General features: G+C 50.2%; 1 protein-coding gene and 1 long non-coding RNA gene across 3 annotated transcripts in view; one reads left to right on the forward strand and one right to left on the reverse strand.

The window, feature by feature from the left end:
• NAV1 (neuron navigator 1) overlaps positions 1-21,620 on the forward strand; it is a 250,152-nt gene that overhangs the window by 48,799 nt on the left and 179,733 nt on the right. The gene's annotated exons all lie outside the window — the stretch shown is intronic.
• LOC131495288 (uncharacterized) lies at positions 3,528-4,578 on the reverse strand. Its single transcript, XR_009253872.1, has 2 exons — positions 4,434-4,578; positions 3,528-4,016 (listed from the first exon to the last, which is right to left on the reverse strand). It is a non-coding gene; the product is annotated as an uncharacterized LOC131495288 (long non-coding RNA).

A 21,620-nucleotide genomic window follows, 5' to 3' on the forward strand; every position in this document is an offset into this window, starting at 1 on the left:
GATCTCAGCTCAGGTCTTGATCTCAGGGTTGTGAGTTCAAGGCCCATGTTGGGCTCCAGGCTGGGCATGGAGCCTACTTCAAAAAAAAAAAAAAAAAACAAAAAACATTGGCTCAGGGCCAGCAGCCTGGCTGAAGTATTACCCACCCCACTCCTTAGCTGTATGATTTAGGCAAGTGCCTTACCCTCTCTCTGCCTCAGTTTTCTCAGCTGTAAATAAAATGAGAAGGATAACATTATCTACCTTGTGGGGTTTTGTGAAGATGGAATGAGATGATCCATGTAAAATGTGGGGAGCAATGCCTGGCACGTGGTGAGTATTCCATAAATATTAGCTTTGTTATTGCCTCCTCCTAGCCTTGGACCCCAGCTCTCCCAGCAGGCTGGGAAAGGTGGCCGAGAGTACATTCACTTTATCTCCCATCAGCCCAAGAGTTTCCTGATTACGGGGACTCTTCCCTTCACCCTGAGGTTAGTCCAAGTTAGTCCAAGGCTTTGGACACACTGAAGACAGAGTATGATCAAGCCAGTCCTGTTACTGGCTGGGCTCATGTAGAAGAAACTGAGGCAGCTTGGGGGTAAGACTTGCAAAGAAGTCCTCAGTTTTTCTAGGTTGGGCAAGAGCTGACCTTGTCATTCTTTGACTCTGTCCTTGGCCTGGATTTGGTGCCTGGTTGTGAGATTCCTTTTTCCATCATGCTCCATCATTACTTCGTGTGGTTATCTATTCGACCATGTTTACTGAGCATCTACAATGTAGACAGGACTGTACAAGGTATGGGAGACACAGTGGTGAATAAAGTACAGTCTTCTGCTTCAAGAGAGCTCCCGGCCTATTCATTGGGAAGATACTGAATAAGTGGGATGGGTTTTTACAAGGGAGAGGCAGTGGGAACATCGATATGGTGTGGGGGTCAGGGAAATTGTCGCTGAGAAAGGACCTGTGATGGGGAAGGGGGTCAGTGAAGAGGATGAGGAGAGAGCGTAGTCGAGGCCTCCTGTAGCCTCACCTGGCTTCCCAGCCTCCACCCTCCCAAGGCACCCAATATTTCTCAGGATTCACACAAACCTACCTTGGCCAAACATCTTCCTCTACTTTCCTTCCCGCCCCTCCCACCTCTCTCTGAAGGTGGCTCTGCTGTCTTTCTGGGAGCTGTGTGGCTGTTGTGACTTGGGGCTTCCTGGTCAGGTCTCAGTGTGCAAACCACAGACTATCACATAACTTCCTAACATGCCCCTGGGGCCCTCTGGTTAAAGCCTGTGGAGAGGGTTTGCAAAGACACCTTCCTGTAGGTTGTGGAGCCCCTGCTCCACTGTGCTGAGGGCTGAGCAGCCGATGGCAGCGAATAGGGCCAGATTTCCTCCCTCCCACTCCTCAGGAAGCTCTGCCTCCAGCACTCCACCCTGCTTCCTGTTTAGTAGGGACGATTTCCTGGCCTGTTTCCTTGCCAGCAGTGTCTCATTTCCTCCTCTCCCTCCCCTCTCTTGGAGCCCCTGCTCAGTGTGATGAGGGAGGCAGGCCCCTCCCCTGTGCAGTGTGCCCTCTCCCTCCTGACTGCATTTCCCTGGGCCTCCAGAGAGCAGTGGGAGGGGCAGTCTGCCCACCCTCCTCTGCAAGGAGGCAGGGCACAGCTCTCTGTAAGAGAAGGCAAGCCCAGCTACAGGGCGCCAAGGCGTCCAGTTCCTTCAACATCTATTGAACGTCTGCTATGTGCCAGGCACTGTACTGGGTGCCAGGAGTCCAAACTGAGAAGCCAGTGCTGTGTAGACTGTGGAAGCTTTGGGGGGGGGGGCAGTTGGGGGAGAGCAGAACTTAGCTCTCCAAGGAAGGTCAGCGAGGCCTCCCTGGAGAGGATGATATTTGAGCTGAACACAGCACGAATAGAAATTAGCTAAAGAAAGGCGTGAAACCACAGGGTGTGTGGATAAATGATCAATGTTGAGACCAGGAGGGCTGGGAGATGAGGCTGCGAGACAGGGAGGAGTCAAGTCAAGGAGGGTCTTAGAGACCGCCCCCAAGGAGCCTGATTTTATTACATGGGAGAGTTATAATTAGATTTACAATTTGGCCAGGTCATTCTGGCCTCAGTGAATAAATGGTGCGAGTGGACCAGTCAGTGTGGGGCCAGGACACCAAGTTGTGTGTCCCGGTGAGAACTACCAAGGGCCTGAACTAGGGCAGTGGCACTAGGGTGCAGGGGTCAAGAAAAAATGGCTGGACCACAGGACTGACAGGACATCTTGGCCTGATGCTGGGGACCTGGGTTCTGGCCACTTCTGGTTCTGGCTCTGTGACTTTGGACAACCCCTTACATTCTGCAAACCACAAGTCCACCATCTATCAAGTGCCTTCCCCACCTGGTAGAAGGAACCGAGATGATGGAAGTGAATCAGCAGGTGAGGGGGGGTCATTGTGTAATTGCTATTTATGATTGGTAAAGGCCGTGGGGCTGCAGCCTGATAGGAGCCCAACCCCTCTGTGATTCCTCAGGTCCATGGCAGGGGTAGATGGGAGGGAGTAGTTGTCTCTTTCTGTGGCTGATCCTGGAGCTGGCCAGCTCTACAGAGGTCGTTGAATCCCTGTCCCTTCCTCTGGACAGGTGATCATCATTAGGGGGACACCAGAACCAGGAAGGATCTGCCCTTAAGAAAACGTTTTTGGAGCCACCCAAAGGGACAGGGACTTCTGTTGGCCCCACCCAGCACATGAGGAGGGATAATGCGGGATCCCTGCCTACTGGCAGACACCCACCCTTACAGCCTCCCCACCTGGGCTTTGCCTGGCCAGGGCGAGACCCCCAAGAAGCAGAATCTGCAGAGGAGGGCCTTCTGGCCAGATGAGGTCACACTCGTCTTGGATCACGTGTTGCAGTGTTTCCCAGCTCCTTGTCATTTTCTGGTGTCCAACCCCAATCTTTCTGGCTGGAAGGGGACTTCCTTTTTCCAAGGCCCCGTTGTCAATGGGAATGGAGAACAAAGGCTTCATATCTGCAAAGCTCATTAGCCAGCTCCCCTTGACCTTCACTTTGGGGATAAGCCACCCCAGTCCATTAACCTCTCACTGGCTGGCCCCCACTCTGCACACCCCTCTCTCCCAGATGCCATTCCAGTTCCCCGTATCCCCTCGCAGAACACCGAGCACAACACTAATTGGCTGCAGGTTTCATAAGGCCGTGACCCATGGCTGGTTCAGGAGGATGGATTTTTCTGGCAGCCCTGCATCCGTGGCGCCCAGCCAGCCGAATCCAGGGCTTAGGGTCCACTCTGCTGCTTGTCTTGGGAGCTTCTCTCCACGAATCTTGCGACTCTAGGAAATCAAAGCCTCTCCCATGAGCCTCTCTCACTAGGAGGGGGACCCATCATGCAGGCTTGCTAGCATCTGCTGTGATTCTTATTCAGCACCACTCACGTAATTGCTATAAAAGAGACCAGGCTAAGGGACAGAGGGAGGATGGGAAGGTGTCTGTGTCATAAACAAGGAGAGATATTTAGTGGTTTTTAAGCGCCATAGTCATCTCCAGGGAGAGCTTGAGAGGAAAAAAATAACACTTTATTTGGAAACAATTCTGAGATGTAGGCTCATCTCGGCTTCACTTTCCCTGCTGTTTATTATGAAGCATTCTGTGCTCAGAAATCGGGGCTGCGTTCTGAAGTCACACAGGCCAAGTTCTGGGCTCCAGATGACGGGGCAGCTCAGGCTAAGTTCTCTGCCCTAGAGGGGAAGGGTCTGGAGCAGGGCAGCTCATCTGTGCTTCTGGTCACCTTATTCTTATGGCCCTTGGGGACAGAGAGCCCACAGTCATTCCTAAGAGCCTTTTACCATTGAATGAGCCTTTTACCATCCCTCTGTATGGGAGGCAACCAAGGCTGGAGCTAAGAGGAGCCCCAGAAGAAGGAAGGTTCTCAGGGTGCCTGGGTAGCTCAGTAAGTTAAGCGTCTGACTTCGGCTCAGATCATGATCTCGCAGTTCATGGGTCGCATCGGGCTCTGTGCAAGGGGAGGGTTTGGGGTTGGATCCTAAAACAAAAAAGACATTAGTGGAAAAAACTGGTGAACTCTGAATCAAGTTTGGTGTACTTTAACAGTAAAGTGCCAATGTTAATTTCTTAGTTTTGACATATGTGGCATGGCTGTGTAAAACATTAACATCGGGGGAAACTGGGCAAAGGGTTTATGGGACCTCTACCATCTCTGCAACTTTTCTGTAAATCTAAAATTCCTTCAAAGTGAAAACTTCATTTTTAAAAAAAGTTGGGGGGCACAAAAAATAGACAAAGACGAGTCAGAAACTTCAAGAGGGGTGAAGCTTTACAGCACTTGGGTGTCTGAGCCCTCAATCCCAGTGGAAAAGCAAAGGGATCTCCTGATGCTAAAGCCCTTAGGATCAAGTTTATTCTGAGATAACACACCTCCAGCACTTGACCAACTCCCTACCTGAAGTCTGGTTCTGGACGCTTCATTTCATCCATCTTTGGAGCCAGAGCTGTCTTCTGGGAGGTTTGCCCCTTCCTAGGGCTTCTGCAAAAGATTAAAGCAGTAGTTGTCACTGTTCCCCTGTCTGTCTCTAGGGACCAACTCGATTAGAAGGGTCTTCAAACTGTTTTTAGCAGTAACAGGGAGAGCCAAGATTTAAAACAGATAAATCTGAAGCTAGTTAAAGCAGGGAGAGCCCTTTCCATTCCTTCATGCAGCCACAGTGCTGTCTCCAGGAGCCCTTTGGAAATGACCAAACCCTCTTTAGCCCAGGTTAGCCGCTGCTCCCCATAGCACCTCAAGATGAGCTCATTACGTACATTTCTCACACTCGCCCCACACCTGACCCACCAGACGGAATGAGTGGTTTTGTAAAAATCCACCTTTTAAGGGTCCAGAATGAAAATCTCCCTGATCTAAACAATTGGCCCATGCCATGAGTGTCAGAGGGCTGTTCTCTCCTACCCAGTCACTGTCAAGGCCAAGTTTTCCCTAAATCTCTCTTGCTGCTGCGGTTGCAGCCTTTTTTTCTTCTTGTTCCTCCCAGTGCAGGAGAAAATGAACTAGACACCATCAGAGCTAAAGCAACTCTGTGTTCTTGAAGCTGCAATTAATCCTCTAAATTATCTTTTCGTATGTGAAATCACTTAAGGTCCTGCAGGCTCAGGCCACAGGGCAGACCTTCTGAGCCCCCTAAGAGAAGCGCTCAGAGGAAGATGCTGCTCTAGGCTGGGGTGCTCTGAGAGGAGCAGAGCTAGGAGCCGGCTACCCCTCTGGTTCACACTCCCCCTGGCTCTCCCCAGGTCCACTCAGCCCCCACTCTCTGCCTCCCCCATCCTAGCAGGTCTGGCTCAGGCCAAGCAGAAGTGGTCCCCACATCCCACTGATGCCTATTGGCATTATTGGGAAAGTCAGCCTCGAGACCACAGAGGGATGTGGGGTGCTGGGGGCTAGAGCTCGGGAAGCACTGTAGACAGTGAGACAGCTGAATTAAACAGCATCTGTGTGAGTCACTGCCCTCCCCCCTGCCTTTCCAGTCCTGGAGTGAACCTAGAAGCTGGTGAGACAGTTGCCTCCTCAGCCAGTTAAATTGCTCTCTAAGGACAGAAGCAGAAAGGCTGAACTGAAAATTACAACAGAAAAAGTTTAGGCTAGGCATCAAGAATAATCCTGTGAATTTCATGTGCCCCCAAAGGATTTTATGGTGTCTCTTTCCTGGGAGGCATCCAGTGGTTTGCCAAAGCTCTACCTGCCCGGGGTAACATAGGTCAGTCCTGCCCTCTTCTATGACGTGGTGACTTCCATATTCATGAGCAGTCCTTATGTGGCCCCAGCATGGAAATGCTCGTCATTGTGAAATATACAGAAATGATGGTTGTACACTTTTACCTGTAACTATTGTCAGGTCTCCCCCTGCTGCCTTTGCTCCTGGTGACAGAAGTCATGGCTTTGGCAAAATTAATTTACTTGGAAATGAACCTGGAGGATGTGCCTTTGCTTTGTCTTCCATGCCTCTGTGTTCTCTCTTCCACTCTCTTCGCCATAGTTACATGTGATTTGGGTGCTAGGAACGGCACCCAGGCACCATGGAACCCTTCCCTTCCTTGAAGAAGGATTGAGAGTGGCCTCAGCCCAGACCTATAGGTCTCCACTGCAGAGAGCAGACCCAGGTCTCGTGTTAGGAGTCAGAGCGCCCAGCATGTAAGACACCCACAGGTGCTCAGGATTGGGATAGGTTCTTGACCAACCTAATTGAACATGATCCTCCTGATGACACTCTGAGGGAGAGATTATTATAACCATTTCATAGGTGGGCAACTCAACCAAGAAAGGTTAATAGTTTGCCTGAGTCTCAGACTGTAGGCTGTGTTGGTACAGGTGGAAGCCAGGTCTTTGGACATTGGGAACAGAGCTCTTTCTACCCCACCACACAGCTGTCAATTCTAGTCATAGTCATGGTAATTAAGACAACAGTGGGTAGTTGGTCACAAAAGGCCAACAACTGTAACCATGTGATTGACCCCTTCCTGAGCTCCCACTACGGCCAGTGCTCATCACATTGGCACTGAGTCTTGCAGCAGCCTTGTGAGATTCATGTCGCTGTTCCCATTTTGAAGATGAGAAAACCAGAGCTCAAAGAGGTTATGTCGCTTGAGAAGGCCACACTTCAAGGACTGGGTAGAGTGGAGAGTCAAATCCATGTGTTTTATCTAAAGCCTGTCATCTTTCCACTGTGCAGTAGAGTCTCCCCCATAGAATTTCCCCACTCTGATACTTAGGAACTACTTTTTGTCTAAATCTCCACTCTTTGTGCTACAATGTCAATGCAGCTATGAAAATATATTAGTATGTGTTTGTTTTGCCTTGTTGTTTTTGCTGAGGGCATCCAAGCAAATACTCAGTTGGTGACCCAGCCCCAGGGAGGTTGTGTGTCCTCTCTTCTCGTTTCTATTTTTCTCTCTTCACCTTGGTCCTGTCTTCTGCTTCTCTCCTGTGCCTTTGTGTCCCCCCCAGGGTATTTCTCTACTTCCCCACCTTCCCTTATCATCCTTTCTGCTCCCTTAGACCTCAGCAGCCAATCCTGTACCTCCAGCCTCTCGTTGCCAAGCAACAGGCTTCCTACCTGCCCCATTGTGTTAGAATCTCCATGACAACAAGTACTGCCAAAAGAGAGGGGAAAAAAAAAAGTTCGGTGATGGTAGGAGGAGGTGGTGAGACCCTGTATTTCAGGGCATTCATACAGTTTTACCAGCAACAACTTGCTTGCTCTCAGGGCCTCTGGAGAGCATCACAAATAGCTTAAACCAAAACCTCATGAGATAACAAGTCAGGAGAGTGACAGTCTGCAATCAGAGACATAGATTCTAGCTTAGGGACATTTATACGAGGGCCAAGGATGAGGGCCACAGGCGTTTAGTGTGTAGATAGAGTGGGGTTGGGCCATGTGATCACCTTTCTGTGGGTCAATTCAGGAAGGCAGCCTGGATAAGGGAGGATTTTTCAACAGTTGCTTGAGTGAGGTAATGGAGAGTGTTTTTCACTAGGAGATAAGTAGGAGCAGGGCCATGCCTGAAGCAAGCAGCCTTCAGGGAAGGGCTAAGGCTAAGGATAGGAGGTGGAAGACAGGGCTGTCGTAAACAAGATCTCGAACCACACAGCCTCCCGCCCAAGGACTGTGGGTGTGTGTGAACCCTGTGAGATTTTCCTGGTCGGTCTGACTTCAGGCAGTGGTTGATCTCAGTAGCCTCTGCCTCCCTCTGCCACTACTTCCACTTTGCCTTCCTATCCCAAAGGTCTGGAGGAAGCCTGCAGGGAAAAGGAGGGAAAGAGCAGGTGGGAAAGGAAGTGAGGACAGCACTGGATTTCTAGGTACCCGGCCTGATGTTCGCAGAGGGGAATCTTACAGCCACAGTCCTGAGGACCTGACAGACATTCACCAGGTGACTATAGGCCACCTAGGATGGTGGTTGGGTGATGGACTCAGAAAGAGGAAGGACTGGGGCGCCTGGGTGGCTCAAGTCAGCTAAGTGTCTGACTCTTGATTTCAGCTCAGGTCATGATCTCGTGGTTTGTTGGTTCAATCCCCGCACTGGGCTCCATGCTGATGGCGTGGGGCCTGCTTGAGATTCTCTCTCCCTCTCTCTTTGCCCCTCTCCCACTCGTGCTCATTCTCTCTCTCTCTCAAAAATAAATAAAAAACTTAAATAATAATAATAATAATAATAAGACTGAAAAGAAAGGGGGAGGAAGCCTAAGCTGGTCAGAACATCTAGGAACTACCTACCTGGACAAGTTGCCAGGGACCAGCCAAGGTCCTTCATGAAGCCAAAGCAGGGCCTTCTTGGACTTACTTATTGTTCAAGGTAGATAGTGCATGGAAGACCCCTCTAACCCGGTGGCTGGCACTGGTAGGGACTCAGTGATCCCACCCAGTCACCTCGTCTTGCTGGCATGTTCCTCACTGGTACTGCCGGGTACTTCAAGCGTATATACTAAGGCCAAGGCTCATCCTGTCATCCTGTTCATGCATCTGACCCTGAGCATTCTTTGCCCCTCCAAACCTCCAAAGCAGAAGAACCAGAAAGGTCCCAGTTCCTGTATTTAGTGGTCTTCATGGACAGAAAGTCCCTCCTCGTTTCCAACTGAAATCCCCAAAGTAGAGCAGTTCCTTTGTTCTGCACTTTGTTCGGAGGGCAAGGCGAGCAGGATCTGCTCGCGGTGGGGCCACCCCATGCGGTTTTGCCTCCAGCTCTGCTCCCCTGCCTGGCCTGACTGTTCAGGAACATTGCTAAAGCTCTTGGCATGTGTGGCCACATGGAAGGCCAGGCCCCCAGCAAAGGCTGCAGCCCCACTGCTGAACTTGGCCGTTCTGATGTACGCCCCTAATTGCTGAGAAGGGTGCAGTGAGTCAGACACTCAGACACCACTGGAGGAAGAACACATTGCCTGAATCTTTCTGAACAGCGGTCTGTAGTTTATGACCAAGAGTCTTTATAAGATTCTCCCCTGTATCCAACAATTCCCCTTCTGAGAAAGAAGCCTGAGGAAATAAGCTAAGGCTCAAGCAAAGCTTGTTTGCGTGTTTATCACAGTGTTCTACGTACTGCTGGAAAATTGGAAACAACCTGAGTGGCTAGCAATGACAGAATGGTTAAGTAATTTCTGTATAAAGCTTTTGCGTGATGGTTTGTTATCTTTTTAAATTTTTTTTAATGTTTCTTTATCTTTGAGAGACAGAGAGAGAGCATGAGCAGGGGAGGGGCAGAGAGAGAGGGAGACACAGAATCTGAAGCAGGCTCCAGGCTCTAAGCTGTCAGCACAGAGCCCCATGTAGGGCTCGAACCCATGAACCACAAGATCGTGACCTGAGTTGAAGCTGGACGCTTAGTCGACTGAGCCACCCGGGCGCCCCATATTATCTATTAACAAGTACACTTTTGAACACAATTGAATGAAAAGTAAAAATGCTTAATTCATAGTAAATGAAGAGACATGACATGTATGTACAGTGTAATCACAGTTTTATGCGTGTGAATATGAATAGTAAAAAGCCTGGAAGAAACCAAAACACCTAACAATGCTACATGTAGACTAGTAGGTTTGTAGATGATAGGCTTTTTTCTTCTATGTGTCGTTCTAGATTTTCCAAGTTTTTTCTAATAAGCGTGTTATTATTTTTATAAGAACTACCCTTGATTAAGCACGTTCCACATGCTACTGTGCTAAGCATTTTTCACACTGCTTTAGATTGAGTGTTTGTGTCTCCCTAAATTCCTATGTTGAAATCTTAATCTCCAAGGTAATTGTATTAGGAAGTGGGGTCTTTGGTAAGTGGTTATGTCAGGAGGGCAGAGCCCCTCATGAATGGAATCAGTGCCCTTTAAAGAAGAGACCCCAGAGAGCTCCCTCACTTTTCCACCATGTGAGGACACAGCCAGAGGCAGCCGGCTGTGATCCAAGAAGCAAGTTCTCACGAGTCGGCAAGTCTGCCGACACCGTGACCATGATCACAGCCTCCAGAACTGTGAATAAGTTCTGTTGCTTATAAGCCACCCGGTCTGTGATACTCTGTTAAAGCAACCCAAATGAACGAAGACACACATTATCTCATTTTATTTTTATAGCAACTCAGTGAGATAGATACCCTTATTTTTCAGATGAAACAACCAAAGCTTGCAGAGCGTAAGTAGCTTTCCCTACACCGCCCCGTTTATAAATAGCAGAACCACATCCTGAACAACACCCCCAAAAAAGTTACAGAAAGTTAATGCAGTCATTCACAGTGGGCGTGGGGTGGATAAGTGGTGCTGATCTGCCTGGCTTTTGGGTTTCTGGCCTAACTGTGCAAATGTTAATGTGTCCCACCTCAGGGGGCCCTGTTACCTCAGCCTTGTTTGCTGGGCAGTTCTGGTCAAACCTGACCAACCTCTCCAGGCAAAGGTGGCCCCCCTCGGAGACCCTGTACCGGGATGTACAGGACAACGGAGGGAGGCCCCCGGTGTAGACAGGGTGGGACAAGTGCACTCCTAGATGTGTTCGGCATAATAGGAGAGGGCGGGGCGGGGGGGGCGATGCTTCCCCATCTTCGGCTCGTGTGAGACCCCCCAGCTCCCCTGTTAGCGTCCTGGTGTCTGGCAGGACTCTGGGCCTTGGGAGGCTACACCCTGGGAGCCTCACAGCCCATCGGACCCTTTCCCATGATTGAGGTCAGCAGGGGGAGGGGAGGATTCTCTCCTGCAACCTGGCCCCTTGCCTTGGGCTGTAGTGAGGCCTGGCCTCTCTGTGCGTGACTCCTACACGAATATGCTGCTGAAGAAAGCGGGGGGGTGGGGGACGGGCAGGGACACGTGTCCTGGGTTGGCAGCATTGTACTGGCAGGAATGAGGCCCAAGCATGGTTTTAGCTTGGCTCTGAGGGTAGTAGCTGGTGGAGCCGGCAGGACAGGGGTGCTCCGTTTTGCTCAAGACACATAGGCAACCAACACTTTTATCTCTCCACGGCTCAGGAATGAGCGGAGTTAGGGAAGTTGCATTCTCTTTTTTGCTGGAATTGCTTGCCCCACTTCTCAGATGGAAAAGTTAAGGCCTGGAGACTGAATAATTCAGAGAGATACTTAGCACTGGAATCCAGTCCAACGGTCACATTCCTGGGCTGCTCTCAACTGTTGGGCCTGCCCCCAGCTCCGCACTCTTGCCTCTTAGCCCCACCCCCACCCCTCCCGTATTCTGAAGTTTGTGAGGAAAGCAGAGCTGGCTTATTGCTAGTGTAGCCAGCCTAAAGCTGACTTAACTAGGCAGGAGGTCTGGTCTGCAGCTCACAGCTCAGTCTGACTGATGGGTTTGCAGTCAGATTGAGAGTCCAGTCCTCTGCAAATGCCAGGATGTGGCACCCCAGCCAGGGTACTAGCCTACACATGGCAGAGTGGCAGGGCCTCTGGACAGGAGGGCTTTAAGAGCAGTCCAGAATCCCCCACACGTCTCCTACCCCAGCACCAAAGAATTTCCCTCCCCTGCCCCAGCCCAGTGGCCCTGGACTTTGGGGCCTGGAGAGTATGTGGGGCATGTTGAGTGATAGGTCCTCCGTCTGCCTGACTGGAAAAACCATCGATGGAAGCACACTGCAGGCTTTACGTTGAGGAAGAAAAATAACAATAAAGTGAGTGTGAGAAAGTCGGAGCTGACAGGTCTGGTGGGAGAGGCAGTCATCTGGCTGGCTGCCTGGGGGTCTACGCAGGTTCCAATTTCTCTGTCTGAGATGAGTTCCCCCACCCCCAAGGCTCCATTTACTCCTGCTCCTCCCCCATTCATTAGCTCTAGGGTCCATCTGGAATCTAAGCTATTGCTTGGGAAGCCAGAGCTCTAGTAACAGTGGCCTAGAGGAAGTAACCAGACACACACACACACACACACACACACACACACACACACACACGCACAGACCAGAGAGACAATCAGATGCGGGTGAGACATGGGCTGTCTTTGGAGCAGCTCCCCAGGGGCCTAGGCAACTGTACTCTAGTGACACAGAGCTCCCAAGCTCTCATTTGCCTCACAGGAGAGCATACCACATTCTAGAAACAGCCAGAGGGGGTTTTGGAGCTGGGGATGTGGAGCAGGAGGTGTTCTGGAGCAGAGCGAAGCTGCGTGTGGCTGCACATGCTCCCCATGCCAGCTCAACTTCCTGGGAGGTATTTATAACCCAAGCCTCCAGCCCCCTGTGATTTGTGGGACAGCTTTAAACCATTGATTTTCATTAGCACTAAATCATTTCTCTTGGCTAATTGAAAAGGAACCAAGGATACTGACAGTGGAACCGTTTATACGGATCAAATCAGTGAAAAATGCCAATATGCTGATACAGTGCAAGTCTTCAGTTGGGCATCTCTGGGGCCCCTCCCTGGAGCTCAAAATTCACTTTTGTCTCAAAGGCCAGAGGCTGTGAGAAACTACTCCCTATCCACTCCCTCCCCCACGCCCTGTCTTGACCCCAAGACTGGAAAACCAGGAAATGGACCTGATTCTTAGCAGAAGGGATGGAGGTTAGACATTTGGAAGATCTTACAGCATTGAGAGATGGGACAGGAGGTTCTGAGAGTAGTGTTGGAGGAACAGTGAACATTTCTTTTATATAGGTTGTTTGAATTTTACATATGTCCTGCCTGTCAGCCTGGGCTTAGCACAGAATAGGCATGAGGCTAGGGAGCACTCTTTGGGAGGGTGCTGGAGTTGCTCTGAGAATGCCAAGTCTGGGCAGTGCAGTATTTGGAAGCCATCTCCTGGGAAAGGGGGTTGGGCTCAGCTGGACTGGGCCTGAAAGGTAGGTTGTTGGCACCAGCTTGATCATTTACTATAAATGCCAGGAAACCAAACTGTTTGTTATTACCTGAGATTAACTTGGCCAGTCCCATCTTCCTCTGTAAGAACATGTTACCATCTGGCCAGAAGGAAGACCTTTCTACAGTTTTACAGTTAAAGGAGTTCCTGTGGATGTTGGCAGAGCCCTGAGCCCCAGGGGTGGAGAGAGGAGGAGAATAATGAGTTCCACTACTGTGGACAATCCTAATCCCCATTCTGAGCCAGGAGCCAGCCAGGCGGGCGCTGAGAGTACTGAGCCCCCACCTTTTGCCTGCCAAGTCCTAGCCAGCAGACCCGTTTCCTTGCCTCCTGCCAATGCTCTGCCCACTCTGTCCATGCTTGCCCTGAAGAGACAACGCTGCTGGCTGCCCATCCCGTCCCTTTCTCAGTACTGACTGGGGTGATCACCTTCTCTGCCAAGGAGCAAGCCAAGCTACATGGTCCTTAGCTGGTTTACTGGAGCCTAAAACCTACAGGCTAAGAGCTTGGGGAAGGGGGCTGGCTTCAAACCTCCTCTACTATGGCCCCACTACCATGCACCCACATCTCAGACTTTCCTTGATCTCTGTCCTTAGAGACTGGCAGAGATAAGAGGCTGGAAAAGAAGGAGAAACATTTAGTAAGTAGTCATTGCAGTCCTGTCCTTAGCCCAGGGGACTCCCCCATGATGCCCAGCCTTAGGGTCTTACGTGGAGGGGAGACTGTGTGGGGTGGGGAAGAGCACCGGACCAGGAGTCACCCCAGGCACCACCATTACTCGGTGGTGTGGCTTGGGACAAGTTCCTTCCTCTAGGTATAGGGATGTTATCAATTGCCTTTATCCCCCATCTCTAACTCCGTGTGAGCTGTAGAAAATCTATAATCCACAAATGTTAAATGAAAATTGTGGAGGGGCGCCCGGGTGGCTCCAAAATTGTGTACACATAGTGAAGGTGTTGGGGCCTATTTTTCCAAGGAAAGCCTGTGAGCACACTGCTGGAGAGCCCAGAGCCCTTGAGATGGACAAAGATAGGAGGACACAGAGTACCCCCTCATCTCTAGACTGGATGGGAAATGGGCCAAAAGGAAGGGACAGGGAGAGGAAGACAGACTGAAGCTACAGACGTGTGTGTGTGTGTGTGTGTGTGTGTGTGTGTGTGTGTATCAGTGTGTGGATATGGGTCGGTGTGAGTGACTATCAGTATGTGGATGTGGGCAGGTGTGGGTGAGTGGGTGTATGTGTGTGTGAGCATGACACTATATATGTGATACTTGGCCGAGAGGTGAGGCAACACAAGTCACCTCTTTGCTGGGGCATCAGAGGACACAGGTCTCTGTTCCCTGAAGTGTTCAGCCTCCATGGACCAGGCTGGGCCTCCAAGCTGAGGTTTGGCCCTGGGAGGAGCCAGTCAGGCTTTCAAGGACAGAAGACAGTACGTGGCAGGTAGAGGAAGAAATCTTGCATAGAGGCCTGCGTGAGTCCAGTTTTGTCTGTAGTGTGTGGATCCCTGAGAGTCATCCTGTCCACCTGCTGCCTCTGAAGAGGTTGCCCCTAAGCCACCCTCCTGCTGTCAGCACTGCCTCAACTTCAGAAGGGGCCCCGCGAGAGAGGTTTCCCCATGTCTCTCACTAGTCCCTGCCACGGTTTATTTTGGAAAATTCTCCAACTTTGTTTATCCTCCCTACCCCAATCCCATGTAAACTCTGTCCTACTCATACTCAAATGAGGAAATAGAAATTTAGGTTAGAGGGAAATATATGTGATAACATTTATGTTGTTCTGACTGTCTGTGACAAAAGATGCCAGTGGGACATGTGAGTAGAACAGAGAAGGGAGATACATGCTGTGCTGATGCTCTAGTTGACTTAATAACTAACATTTATTCAGTGATTTGTATGGGTTTGTATGAGCCAGGCACTGTCTTAATGATTTTCCTATAATAACTCACTGAATTTTTATAACGACGTTATATAGATATTGTTATTATTATCATTCCTATTTTACAGACGAGGAAGCAGACCAGGGAGGCTAAATAGCTTGCTCAGGACCACAAGCTAGGAAGCTGCAGTGGAAGCTAGCTTTGCATGGGGGTGGGGTGTTGGGAAGATGCTCCAGGTCCTATGTTCTTAACCACTACCCTCTACTGTGCAGCATCTGTACCTCAGTGCTTGAGTCTAGAGATACTGCAAACTTTAACCATCTTTCCCTCTTCCTGAGAAGCCAAGTTTTTCCTCCTTATGTTTCAGCCTTTCAGTAACAAACCAGGGAAGATAAATCATTTGCCCAAATTCACTCAGCTCATGATGGAGTCATCTGACCAGCACCCAGAGTCCCACTTCCCAGACATTTTTTTTTTTTTGCTTTTCCTTCCTCCCTTTCTTCCTCCCTCCCTCCCTCTCTCCCTTCCTTCCTTTCCTTCCTTCCTCCATTTCTTTTTCTTCTCTTTCATTTTTCTTCTCTTTTATTTTTTATTAAAAAATTTTTTTAATGTTTATTTTGTGAGAGAGCGCATATGAGCAGGGAGTGGGCAGAGAAAGAGGGAGAGAGAGAATTCCAAGCAGGCTGTCAGCACAGATCCGGTCGCCGGGCTCGAACTCACAAACGTGAGATCATGACCTGAGTTATAATCAAGAGTGGGATACTTGACCAATTGAGTCACCCAAGCACCCCCTTTTTTCTCTTCTCTTCTCTTCTCTTCTCTTCTCTTCTCTTCTCTTCTCTTCTCTTCTCTTCTCTTCTCTTCTCTTCTCTTCTCTTCTCTTCTCTTCTCTTCTCTTCTCTTCTTCCATATCCACCCTTTTGATGCTGTGGTTAAAATGTTCTGACTTTTTGAAATGGGCATCCTAACCACATTCACAAAGCGCAGACGCGGCTCCTTTAACGGGGCCACTGCAGGAGGAGCTGTCCTATCAGCACCACGGCCGCCGCCCCGCGCACAGCGCGCGCCCCGCCCACTCCGCCACCTCTGCGGGAGTCTCAAGGGCAGAAAGGGCGGCAGAGAGTCTTGGCTGGGAATCTGCAGCCTGGCTAGTCCTCCAGACCTGGAAGGGACCGCTGAATACAGTGCCCGCCTTCCCTCCCCTCATCCCGCCTCTGACCCCGCAGGTCTGAGGGAACTGGCGCTTAAGCTCTCCCCACATTCCGAGCTAGAGTGAAATATTTATAGGCCAAAATTACTTCCTGGCTCTGGGGTTTACAGAGCATTGTGGAGCCAGGGGCCTCTGTTTGTCCTGATGGGGCCTGAGGCCAGAATGATTCAAGGCTGACAAACGCTGGGAGGTTGGGGGTGCGAGGGAGTCAGCTGTGAGGCCTGGATTGAGGCTGTAGGATGAGCAACAGAGCAGGGTAGTTACAGGCACTGGCTGGTTCCACTGTCTGTGCTTAATCTTGGCTCCCATCTACCAGCTGTGTGATTACGAGCAAATTCCTCAGCCTCTCTGTGCTTTGCTGCCACTTGCCTGTGAAGTGGGAATGATAATATAATAGCACCAACTCATAGGCCAATTGCAAGTTAACGTAGGTTAAAAAACAGAACAGTGCCTGGCATGCAGTCGGTAAATGCAATTAAAAAGTGTTGGATTTAAAAGTAAAGCAAGACCCCAGGGTGAGGATGAGAGAACAGACAGTTGGGGTGTGGACTGAAAAAGGTAGAGGGGGACAAAATGGAAGTACATGTCGGGTAGGGCTACACACTGTGTTCAATGGCTGTGCCACTTCTCCCTGGATGCCACCAGCCTCTCGATTCACCTGCCATCCATCAAATTGTCCCAGTCTGTGTCTGAATTTGTCTCCTTCCCTTTTGGGAAGAAGGGCAGCTGTTCTCCTTAACAGAATTTTTGCCATTTCTTGGGTACCTACTATGCGCCAGGCACCGTGCTAAGTACCTTATCTTTATTCTCTCATTTAATCTTTGCAAAACTCTATGACCGCTTATTTCAGATGAGGACTTTGGGCTCAAAAAAGTTGAATAATTTATCTAAAGCCACATAGCAAGAAGTAGCAAATCTGGGATTTGAACCCGGGTCTTCCTGACTCAGAAGCCTTTACTGTTTCCATTACACAATTTCCAAACTGTCTAGTTTCCTACCCCATCCACTGGTGGGTGTTACTGCATCCATCATGGGAAGTGTTTTTCCTGTTAATGCTACAGGTTTTTGATCCAAGCCTGGCAGGGTCTCTGATCTCCTTTGCTCTGCTGGAGGCTCCAGAAGAACCAGGCAGCTCAGCCTCCATCCCTGGGCATCTAGGATGGAAGGACACTTGGAAAAAAGTCCTTTGTCCCTACGATCATAATAACAATACTTGTTGAGTCCTTATTATGTGCCAGGTTCCATTCTAAGCAATACATGTACTAACTAATTTACTCTTCAAAGCAGTGAAGAGGAGATCCTAGTCTCAGCCTCATTTTACCAATGAGGAAACTCAGTTTATGGAATTTGCCCAAGGCTACACCATCAGCAAATGGCAGAGCCAAGCTTTGGACCTAGACACTGTGACTCCAGAGTTTATTCCGTCACCACTACACTGAAGAGCAGAGTATGTGTTGGAGCACTGATGGATAGACCCCTGGGCATGGGAGGTTCAGTCATCAAATCTGCTGTTTGCCAGATCTCAGACCAACCCCCAACCCTGCTGCTGCCTCTTCCTTGTAGCCTTCTCTGATTCTACCTTATTGTCAGACTGATACACACACAGCCCCATAGCACTTTGTTTTGCCTCTTTTGACACACCGCATGTGTGCTTGCGATGACTGCGCATGTTTCCTGCTTCCCCATACCAGATTGTTGGCTCCCTGAGAGCAGAACCTAGGTCTCAGCCGTGGTGATTGCCACAGCACCTGGCAGTGCACCTGGCATGCGGAAGGTATTCCACCAAGGTGTGTGTTGTTGAACAAAGGGATCTTGCTGTGAATCCTTTCGAAAGTGCTACGAGCTTTTGCAGTGGGGAGTATTAACTCCCTAATGTAATTTATCGAGGACAGAGATCCCTGGAATGAGTAACTAAGAAACAGGGTCTCAAGTGAGACCCTCTTCTTGAATCTATTCACTGAGGTTAAATGAAATTGCAGATCAGGGCGGAAGGAAGAAGGGGAAGGAAGAAGAGAGAGCGTGTTGAGGAGTAGGGGATCTGGTAGGATTCCCCAGCACCACATGTGCATGCACATACACATTCACATAAGAAAGAAATGGTCTCCTTGTTTCCACTCCTAGCTCCTCACCTTCTGCCCTTGAGCCTCCCAGATATATTGTGAAGGTATCACAAAAGATGATTAGTACTGACAGCCAGTACTTGAACAGGGCCTGTCCAAAAGAGATATAGATTGTCCTGCTTCTCTAGGACATTTTTGTCTGACAGTGAGCACCAGGAAATGGAAGCCATTACAGCTAACCCTGTTCTCCCCAGGAGGCTGAACATTTTCTAGATACTACCTCGTTCAGCCTCCTTAGGACATGAAGCTATGGAGAGCAAGGAGGCAGAATTTCCCCCTCATTTGACAGAAGGAGAAACTGAGCCCCAGAGCAAGTATGGGAGCTTCCCAAATCACTCGGTCCATTAACAATGCAGCTTGGGTGCCATGGCCGGTAGATAACTTTTGGGGCCGCAGCAGAGATCATCTGCACAGAGGCCTCACCCTTGAGATACTATTGGAGATACTATTGTCCATGTGTCTCAGTTAAGACCCTGCTTCCCATGAGCACTGTCTCCCCGCTTTTCCCCAGGTCTCCCATCTACTGTAGTCTTGTAATTCCATAGTCTTCCTCCTCAATTCCCACCTACCCCAAGTATGCCATCTGCTGCCAACTGGGCATATTAAGCCTGTGGCCAGGCTGGATTTGGCCCATTATCTCCCTCCCCAGCTGCATTCATTGCCTATAGCCTCTTACAAGGCAGTGCCCTGAGACCACCTTGACCCCTAGTACCACCAAAGGCAAATAGGATATGAACAGTACAAGGGTAGCTGGCTAGATCTGAGGAGTGCTGGAGAAAAAGAGAGGAGGAGGAGGCCTCCTCCAGAGGCCCGTGACTGATTTCCTTTTCTGTTTTCCACCCTGTGAACTGGATTTATGCCCCCCTCTACCCTCCCCCACATCTCTGGAAGGCCCAGACCTGTCAATCACAGCAACAACAGTGTGGATATGGAGGCTGAGGAGTACCTCCTGAGGCTGGACTTGCACTGGTAGCTGTGGTCTAGGGAATCCATCCTTGGGCCTCAGGGTCCTGCTCATCTGCTTTTTTTTTTTTTTTTTTTTTTTTTTTTTTAATGTTTATTTATTTTTGAGAAGACAGAGACAGAGCACGAGCGGGGGAGGGGCAGAGAGAAAGGGAGACACAGAATCCGAAACAGGCTCCAGGCTCTGAGCTGTCAGCCCAGAGCCCGACGCGGGGCTCGAACTCACAGACCGCGAGATCATGACCTGAGCCGAAGTGGGCCGCCGAACCGACTGAGCCACCCAGGTGCCCCGCTCATCTGCTTTTGAATCACAGCTTTACTGCTCTCTAGCTGTTTGTCGTTTGGCAGCTGACTTAACCTTCTCAGCCTTGTTTTCCTGACCTGACAAATGGGGATAATAAAAGCTACTTTAGAAGGTTGTTGTGAGGGTTAGAAACCATGTCTCAATGAAAGAGAGATCCTGATACCGTCTAGAGAAGAGGGATTTGCTGGGTGTCCCCTTGAGATCTCTGTAAGGATACTGAAGCACCTGGGAGTTCCCACTCTAAAGGCAAACCAGGAAGGCTCCTTTGTGCCCCCTTTCCTGCCAGGCTAAAAGAGCTCAATGTATTTGGGGATCCCTCCTCCACCGCCTGATTGTAGACCTAAGGGTGGTCTGATTCTCCTAGGCTCCCACCTGGGAGAGTGGTCGTTACATCCTGTGTGGTGCTGTTCCTGGTCTAGGTGAGGGCTGTCATGGGCACGGGCGGGGGGGGGGGGGTGGCGGGAGAGAGCAGGGCCCCAACTGCAGTGAAGAGGGAGGGGTGTGGCTCCTGTGACCTACCACAGGAATGTTTTTAAATCTTCTTCCATCAGCCTTTGAAAAAGACGATGATCCAGTGAAAGCAGCAACTGCATCTGCTCCATTAGCAAGTGAAGTAGAACCAGCTCTCTCCGCCTTGGGGCTCTCTTGGCTGGAACTCTGGTCAGTCCTTGATGTAGGGCTTGGGGGAGTCTGGGGATGCTTCAGGGACAACGTAGGTGAGTTGGGCTCTTGGGGGGTCCCTGGGCACTACAACGTGGGTAGGGGAGCGGTTCCCAGGAGAGGTGCAGGTGGAGCCTAGATACAGCTCTAGGTTTCATCACAGAGGTAGCTCCCAAAGGGGGTGGTCTGGTGTGCTCATGTGGCCATGGTCCCCTGGTGGGGACTCAGCCCAAGGGGAGAGGCAGAAGTGGCCTGTGTGGCACCGTGCCAGTGCAGGGATTAAACATGGGAACGCTGAAATCTCGGGGGTATGGCTGTCATGGGTCAGTGGTCTTGTCGTGGGTCCTTGTCGTGGGTGGCCAGCTGATTAGCTCAGTCGGCCAGTGCATGGCTCAGCTCTGTGCTGGATGCCAAGGTCAGCAGCTCAGGGACCACACACACCTTTAATCGGGTCCATTCTTGTCCCTTTGGTCCTGCTTGGCATTGTCACTGAGGCACGTAGCTGATCGTTAGTGGAATGGGGGGATAGGAGAAGGATGACAGAGTAAATCTGCTCTCACCGCTACTGGGGAGGAATTCTCACTACGGTCTTGAGGCCAGGCTAAAGCATAGTGCTCCTTCTTATCTTAAAGACCCTCTATTTCTCCACCTGGCAGCAGTTGCTAGATTTTATCCTGTTCTTATTTTGCAGGCTGAGCATGGAGATTCTCACAGCTGCTGTTAGTACCTACTTGACACATTCTGAGATCTCTTTGTGAAAGTACTTCTCAGGCCCTCCAATGGGACTGTCTTTGGCATGCTGGGGGCTGGGGGCAGGGCAGCACGCCCTGTATGGGAGACGGTGGGCAGGCAAAGGGTGACTTAAGAGCATCCTTTCAGACTGTGGCCTGGTGGGTGGGAAGGAAGTAGGAGTCAGGGAAGCCTTGGACGGGGTCCTACGGGCCTAGGTGATGGGGCAGCCACTGGAGGAGTGGAGGCAAGCTGGTTGTGCGTGCCTGAACACACACAGCTTTGCCCTGTCTGCTGGAGGACGTTCAGCTCATTCAATAGTGGCATCAAGTCTTTCAGGTACAAATCAGAGGAAAGGAGGAGGCGGTCATTGTATTTCTCTTCCTAGTGGAAATTATTTCACCCGTGAGTAGGGCAGTCCTGAAGCCCTGACTCTCAGTCATTTCGTGCTGTAGTTCTATAAATCCATCAATGTTTAGGGGTCTACCTTGACTTCTCACAGTTTAGCCTGTAACTGGTCCCGGGCCACAGAGTCAAAGGTCAGAGCAAGGCCAACAACAGCCAGAAACAATCCCTTGCAGTTGCCAACAGCTTTTTCCACAGTGTGAAAGGGGCCACCCCAGTGGTCTCGGGTGGACCAGCCGTACCGTGGTGGTCTTTTCTCTGCCCACATGTCCTCTGTCTCCGTCTTCACCCAGAGCCCGTTTACCCCTGGAGAGTCAACTTGAGCATTTGCCTCCTCGTACATAAACATTTGCCTACATTTTCAATCCTTTCCCTAGGACACATTTCTAGATCTGGCATTGTCCCCACAGCAGTGTATGAGAGCCCTGTGGCCCTGTACCAATGGTGGATAATATGCATTTTCTAAAAGGTAGTAAATTTGATAGCAGAAATGATAACATTTCACGGGCATCTCTTCGATTTTAAGGAGGCCTTTTCTTTTTGT

Source organism: Neofelis nebulosa, chromosome 15 (genome assembly GCF_028018385.1).
Source record: "Neofelis nebulosa isolate mNeoNeb1 chromosome 15, mNeoNeb1.pri, whole genome shotgun sequence".
NCBI lineage: Eukaryota > Metazoa > Chordata > Mammalia > Carnivora > Felidae > Neofelis > Neofelis nebulosa.